This window comes from Elephantulus edwardii, unplaced genomic scaffold (assembly GCF_000299155.1).
Source record: "Elephantulus edwardii isolate Elephantulus edwardi_28Jun2011 unplaced genomic scaffold, EleEdw1.0 scaffold00019, whole genome shotgun sequence".
In the NCBI taxonomy this organism is placed as follows: domain Eukaryota; kingdom Metazoa; phylum Chordata; class Mammalia; order Macroscelidea; family Macroscelididae; genus Elephantulus; species Elephantulus edwardii.
This window is the reverse complement of record NW_006399769.1, coordinates 20896920-20904878: the sequence shown is the minus strand read 5'-3', so window position 1 is coordinate 20904878 and position 7959 is coordinate 20896920.

Here is a 7959-nt window from a genome sequence, read left to right as displayed (position 1 = left end):
TTTATGCGTTCCATTTCTTCCTTAACAATATCTAATTTTTCTACATTCATGGTTCTCACATTCCATGTCCCAATCACCAGTGTCTGCTTACAACTGTTCCGCTTCCTTTGTATTTCCATACTTGAAAACTCAACCTCCTTTGCCATTTCTGTTATCTAAATGTGTTTTTTTGATTACATTATAATAAATTGTACTTAATTACACAAGTCAATCACAAAGGGAAAGTTCTAGTAGAAAATCACTACTATAAAAAGTTAACAAACTATTTACATCCTTTCTCAGATAGTTAACAGAGATGTGAGCAAAGGAAAGAGAAGCAAAAGAAGGGAGAAAGCAAATGAAATATTTATAGAGAGAAGAAATTCATTTTGGATGCTACCAGAGATGGAAAGAGAGGAAAAGGGGAATAAAAATTAATAAATATATAAATTGCATTAAGGGAAAGGCAATATACAATATAATCAGATTATGTACAATATGGTAATAACTTATTATAATTAATTATGTGAACTGATAAATTACAGCCTTGGAAATCATATAAGGCAACTTCATCCTATAAGGGCACTGTGAATCAGAATCCATTCAACAGTAAATGGCTTGGTTTGGGGGCATTAACCCAAGTCTTATGTTGTGATCATCACATATTTTGTAAGTCCTTGAGAATGAATCAGAGAGACCCTATTTTCATAAGCAGGTATTGAGATTCAGAAAGTCAATGAGATTACCTTTAAAAGGAGGTTTCAGATATAGACAATGAGATATAGAAAAGCTTATAAAATTAGTTATCAGTTGTATATATGTAAATTAATTTCAACATTCTATTTAAAATGTAATTTTTTAAGTAGTTGGTTTTGTAATTTCAAGACCTGGCAGAAAATATTCTACAGAAGTGGTTGTTGAAAAAGGACGAATAATGATCTAATGAGGCAAAATCCAGGTCAGTGATCTCAATGTAAGTTTTCCTCACAGGGGAATTTATCTTATGCTGAGAAAAGTGCAGATTGAAAGGAGAATGGTCAAGACCTTCATATGCAAGCACTAGGGTTCTGTTACTGCAATCTTTTGGCTGTAGTCTTTGGGAAATGCAATTGATGGTCAAAGTCCTCAAATGCACATTTTTATGCAATACTAAAACAGACAAGTGCTAAGAGCAATATTCAACCAAAGCTAGGATACTATCAAATATCCTAGCATATTTCTAGACTGGAAAATAAATCTTTAACTTTAACCAAATATATTATTATTACAATTTTATTGTTAACCATTTAGTAGTCAAATTTTAGAAGCCTGATGTAGTACTCTTGTGGTCACTGTGCTGAAAATTTATTATGCTAAATGGACACTTAATTCCAGCTGGGGGAAATGAGAGAATACGACATCTCTTGGGCACCTTAGTTTTCCCCTAGCATTTTCTTCTCTTTATGCTCTATATTCTTCACTATTCTGAATCAAAGATAATTTGTTATAGATCTTTTTACACAAGACTTAAAAGTTTTTTCCTCATAAAATATTGAGATGGCAAAGTTGACATTCAGCTTTAATTCAAACTCAGAAAATATGAAGAATAACCAAAGAGAAAGTTTTCTTGAAAGACTCAGGACTAACATATGTGACTAGAAAACCACAAGAGAACAGAGATTTGTTTTGTTCCCATCTCCTGAAGTACTAAGTGAAAAGTGCTGAGCACATAATAGGTGCTAATAAATATTCATTGAACAAATGATCAGCTAAATGGATTTTTTAAAAACAACCAGCCAAAATAAATTTTAAAGCTTATTTGCTTTAGTGTTATGAATGCTAGTACACAAAATTCTTTTGCAAAATTCAAAATATGGCATAAAATGTTTGAAACAAAGCAAATAAGGTGAACTAATCCTACCAGTAACTCAACCATACCCCTAAAACCTCAATAATTAAAGTAATGGTTCTGTAGCACAGAGCTACATGAACAGACACAGAGTTGTAACTGTTACACACTATCAAGTATGACTCATAACAACTCTATGAAGGATAGATGTGAACTGGATTCTATCTTATGCCACTTTCACAATCTCTGACACACTCAAACCCATTGCAGCAGTCACTGTGCCAATTCATTTGATTGAAGGTCTTCCTCTCTTTTGGTGATCTCCACCTTTCCAAGCACGATGTTCCTCTCCAAGGAATACCCTCTCCAAACAACATGCCAAAAGTATGTGAGGAAAAGCTTTGTCATCTTTACCTTCAAGGAGTACTCAGGCTGCACTTTCTCCAAGACATATTTATTTGTCCTTTTGGCAGCCCAACAGGCATTAAGTATTCTTATCCAATCCCATGATTTTTTTAAATAATTTTTGTTATTTTAATGAAAGTTTACAAAAAACTTGGGTTTCTATTCATTCCCAACCCCATAATTTAAAAGAATATATTCTTGTTCTGTCATCCTTATTCAATGTCTAGTTTTTGGATGCATAGGAAGTGATTGAAAAGACTATGGCCTAAATCAGGTACACTTTGTTCCTCAAACTGATATCATTGCTCATCAAAAATCTGCAGAAAAGAACAAGATGAAGGTAATCAACCCAATTGCAAAATTGCCACAGGATATGAACAGACACTTCACCAAAGAAGACATTCATATGGCCAAGAAACACATGAAGAAATGTTCAAAATCCCTAGCTCTAAGAAAGACACAAATCAAAACAAATACATCATCTCACTCCAATAAGAATAGCAAAATTCAACAGAGCAGCAAACAACAAATGTTGGCAAACTAGTGGAGAGACTGGAACTCTTACTCACTGTTGGTAGGAGTATAAAATGGTGCAGCCACTCTGGAAGGCAGTATGACACTTTCTCAAAAAGTTGGAAATAGAAATCATTTGACCCAGCAATTCCACTACTGGGAATATACCATAAAGAAATAAGAACTGCCACCCAAACAGATATATGTACACGTATCTATTGCTGTGTTGTTCACAACAGCAAAGAGCTGGAAACAACCGAAGTGCCCATCAGTAAAAGAATGAATAAAGAAGCTGTGGTAAATTCACACAATGGAATGCTACACAGAACTGAAAAACAAGGAACTCATGAAGAATTATAGAAAATGGATGACCCTGGAAGACATTAAGCTGAGTAAAATATCTCAGTCACAAAAAGACAAATACTGCAGAATGCCACTGTACTAAAACAGGACTGACATGGAGATTGAGGGAAAACTAAGAAAAGAGGGGATAAATAATGTGCACTACATTGAAACAGATGAGAGAGAGACTGCTTATAAGGAATATGTGATTAGGTATTATTTACTTGAGAACAGTCCAGAATAGTAGCTGCATAGTAAAGTGGACTGGGGTAGAGGGTGGGAATAGCACATAATGAAGGAAATTTTTTCAAAGAGGAAAAACTAACGGAGGGGTGGGGCAGGCAGGGAGGAAAATAGGCAACAGTGAATGAATAGAAATCCAAGTTCTCTATAAACTTTCATTAACATCTCAATTAAAATTAAAATTAAAATCTAAAAAAAAGGATAACTAGTAAAACATGTATGAGGATGGATGTAAGGGGGGTAAGAGGTGGGAGCAGAGGGGTGAGGATGTATAGGGGAGAAAACACAGTGTTGCACAGTTTGGTAGGTGGAGGGAGGGGTGAAGGAAATGGGAAGGATTGAGCAGGGACCCGAAAAGATTGGGCAATAATGGGTAAGGTCCAACTGGTGATTGATCTTATAAAACATAATGCATGGGAATAATTGTAGGAAACACAATATTAATGGAGAATAATATGAAACATAGTCTATATGAACTTTGTGAACAAATTAATATAAAAACAAACTAACAAAAATAGCAAACTACTTTGGGGGAGGGAGGGAGGAAAATGTGTAACAATGAATGAATGAAAAATCCAACTTTTCTGTAAATGTTCATTAAAATCACAATTAAAAAGAAAGAAATTTGTAGAAGTCTTTGACTGCAGACTACCCTAAGGCAGACATTTCCTGATCTCCTCACTGTGAATTCAAGTAAATTGACAGTTTCAATCTTTTCTTCTTCTATCATGATGTTGCCTATCAGTCTAGTCGTAAGAATTTATGTTTTCTTGATGTTGAGATGTAATCCATATTGAAGGTTGTAGTCTTTGATCTTCTACAATAATTACTTTCCATTTTCTTCATTTCCAGCAAGCAAGGTTGTGTCTCTTACTAAAAACATAAATGTGGTTTTTATGTGCCCATAAGTCAGAACTAATTCATTCATAGCTGATTTTCTAGCAGATTTTCAGAGGCAATAAATCAAATGGGAGTAGATAACTTACCTTTCTCCCACAGTGCTGCTGGTGGATTTGAACCACATGCCCTGGCATTGATAGTGCAACTTCTTACCACTATGCCATCAGCCCTCCCTTGAAAATATAATAGGAAGACTAAAAAGAGAATCAAGTGTACATGGGAATTCCGTGTGTGAAAAGGTAGAATCTCAAATCAATAAGAGTACAGTTAAATTTCTTAACAAATAAATTTGGTAAATCGGGATTTATTGCTGTTGTTGAGTGCTGTTGAGTTGAGCATGACTTACCAACTCTATTAACAAAAGACCTAATGCCTTTCTGAAACTATCATTGTTTCTCCAAGTTCATAGAGTGTCCAGAGGCATGTGGTTTAGGAAGTGGATGCCACTCCTGCTTCCAAACCCATCTTACAACTGGAAGCTCCACCAAACACTGTCCACAATTGGAAACGATTATGGTATTTGATACCTTGACGGCACAAGATTCAGCATCACAGCAAAACCATATTACTTTATACAGCACATTGACAAAGAGTGATGTGCAGAGTGAAAGAGAGTTCCACTAGGTATAACTCTCATTTAACAGAGTTTAAGTGTCATTGAGTCTAATACAACTGAAAGTAAGCTTTGCACGAAAGACGTGAACTCTGTTCTATAACTAACATCATTTCTGTACATTTATAGAGTTTAGAGAGTTTGGGTATAGTCATGTGGAAAAAGAATAAAATTATTTCCACATTGCACACCACATAACAGGAAAACTCAAATTGATCAAAGATGTGTTAGAATAATACATATTGCATCCCTTTATGATGTTGGTATGAAGAAGTTTTTCTAGGAATGAAAATTTAGACACAATAAAAAAGCAAAAATCCAAATGTATGTTGTTGTTGTCAGGAACAGCTATCAAGTCTTGTCTTATGCTTTGCTTCTTGGGTGCTTATAGTCAATGATGTAGCAATGTGACAGCTCATCATATTGAGAGTCTTCCTCTTTTTAAAATTTTACACAGCAAAAAGAAAATCCAAGCTAAGACTGAAAAAGAAAATATTTTTGTCTTTGTCAATAACAAGGATATAGTGTGTGTGTGTGTGTGTGTGTATGTGTGTGTGTGTCTTATATTTAAAATCTAGAAGAAAATTATCCAATATCCAGTGCAAAATGGGGAAAACATATAATTGGAAATTTCAAAGTAAAAAAAAATTCCAAATAGTACCTAAGTACATATAAACATCCTCAACTTCAAACATAAGATATAATATTTCTCATCTACACTGGAAGAATTAAAAAATGAAAATATGTTAGCATAATGACTATTTTCATATCTTACTAATGTTGTTGTTGTTATTGTTAGACATCATAGAGTTGAATATGACTCATAGCAACCCCATGAACAGTGGATCTGAACCCTGCTTTATCCTGTGCAATCATTACACTTCCTGACATACAAGAGCCCATACCAGCAGTCACCATGTCAATTCACCTGACTGAGGATCTTTCTCTCCCTCACTGACCCTCCATCCTTTAAAGCATGATAGCCCTCTCCAAGAAACAGCTGCTTCTGGAAATACACCCAAGGAATGTGAGTCAAAGCTTCATCATCTATGCCTCAAAAGAGCACTCTGTCTGAAACCTCTCCAAGACATATTTATGTGTTCTTTTGGCAGTCCATAGGAACTTCAATGATCTTCTCCAATACCACAGCTCAAAGGCATCAATTCTTCTTCTTCATCCCTGTTCCTTGTTTAGATCTCAGATGCAAAGTAAGAGGTCAAGAAAACCAGTGCCTGAATCAGACACATTGTAGTCTTCAAACTGATATTATTACTACTCAAAAATTTGGAAAGGTCCTTTTCTAATGCAATGTTGCTGTTGTTAAGTGCCATTGAGTTGTAGACAACTCATAGCGACCCTATGAATAAAAGTCCTGAACATGCATAACGTTCATTATTTCTCTAAGTTCGTAGAGTTTCTAGAGGCAACCTATTTTGGAGTGGATGCCACTCCTGCTTCCAAGCTTGTTTTAATTTGAAAGCTTCACCTAACATCATTTACCATGGACAACCATAAACACATTTGACACCTCAGTATCACAACGTTTACCATTACAGCAACCAAGAGTTACCTCTGTACAGCAAATTGACAGACCAGTGCTATACTGTTTATAAGAATGTTTTACTGAAAACAATTAAAACCAGGCCCTCGGGCCATGGCCCTTGGGCCCAAATGCCTTTTTTAAATATGCATCCAAATCCAATCAGCCCACACCCCATTGCAGCTGGATTCTACATGGGAGTGTTTTCCATTTTGGTTGAGGCTAGGGTGTAGTCTGATGCTCAAAACTGGGTATGAGTTAATTGAATTTGGCCTCATATTTAAAAAAGCTATTTGGTTGTCAGTTTAGGGCTCCTTTAAAGTTCAGGAAAATGAGTGGAGCAGCTGGATTATACAAAGGCATGTTTTCTGCTTTGGTTGAAGCTTGGGTATGGTCTGTTGCTCCAATGCAATATGTCATCTGATTTCCTGACTTCTGGTACAAAGAGTGTTAATTGTGGATCCAAGTAAAATGAAGTTGTTAACAGTTTCAGTCTCTTCTCCATTCACCATGATGTTGCCTATTGGTCCATCCAGTAGTAAGAATCTTTACTTTCATGATATTGAGATGTAATTAATATGAAAGGCTGTTAATTACAGAACAAAAATAATACAGTCTCAGTGGAGGGCAATATGACCATGAATGTAAAATTTACCACCAAAAAATTGACCAGGCAATCAACTTACATGGAAAAAATATACATATATGTATGAATGCATATAAAATGCGTAAAATTATAATAGTATCTATTTATAAAGTTTGAAAATGGGGTAAGGGGAATCCAACTGCCCATTAGAAAAAACTGTAAATAAATTATGGCATTTCTATGCAGTGAATTGCTACCAGTATAAAGTTGTATATGCTTTCACTTTACATTTCACTTTATAGAAAGACATCCATGTAGCATTGCTTAGCAAGAAGCAAAAAAGAAAAAGAGAGAAAGAAAAATTATATTTACAGTATATAGGAAACCTCTGAATAAAATAATTAGGAATGATAAAAAATACATATTTTCATTGGATAATATCTGCTATAAGAAATACTGAATGGCTGTGCAAAAAAAGATAAAAGATCAGGGAATGTGATAAATAAGGACAGAAGACTCCTTTTATATTTGTAACTGTAAAAATTGTATTTTCCCTTTAAGTAAAGCATCAGAAACATTAAAAAAAGGAGTTGTGACATAATTTAATATGTTATTTTGCTTTGTATTATTGTAAGAATCTATCCAAATATCTGTCAACTCAAAAGGGTTCCAAAGGTTTTTATGATAATTAACCTCTAGTATATTTTCTTTCCTAATTCCTTTAGCCATCACTTTCTCAATGTCAATTTTAAAACAATTTTTTCATAATCAGCATTAATGATTGTAGCATTTTACTCTTTATAAGGTTATTAATGATCCTGAAGATCCACCTGTCAGTCCTTAGCTAATTTGACTGATCAACAATATTTAATAAAGTTTATCTTTCTATTCTTCTTAAAATGTATTTTCTCTCTTAGATTCCAGTCTACACTCACTTTTTTTCTTCCTCTAGTTGATCCTCAGCAGAGAACTGCCGGAAGTCCAGGCTGGGTTTAGAAGGGGTCGTGGTA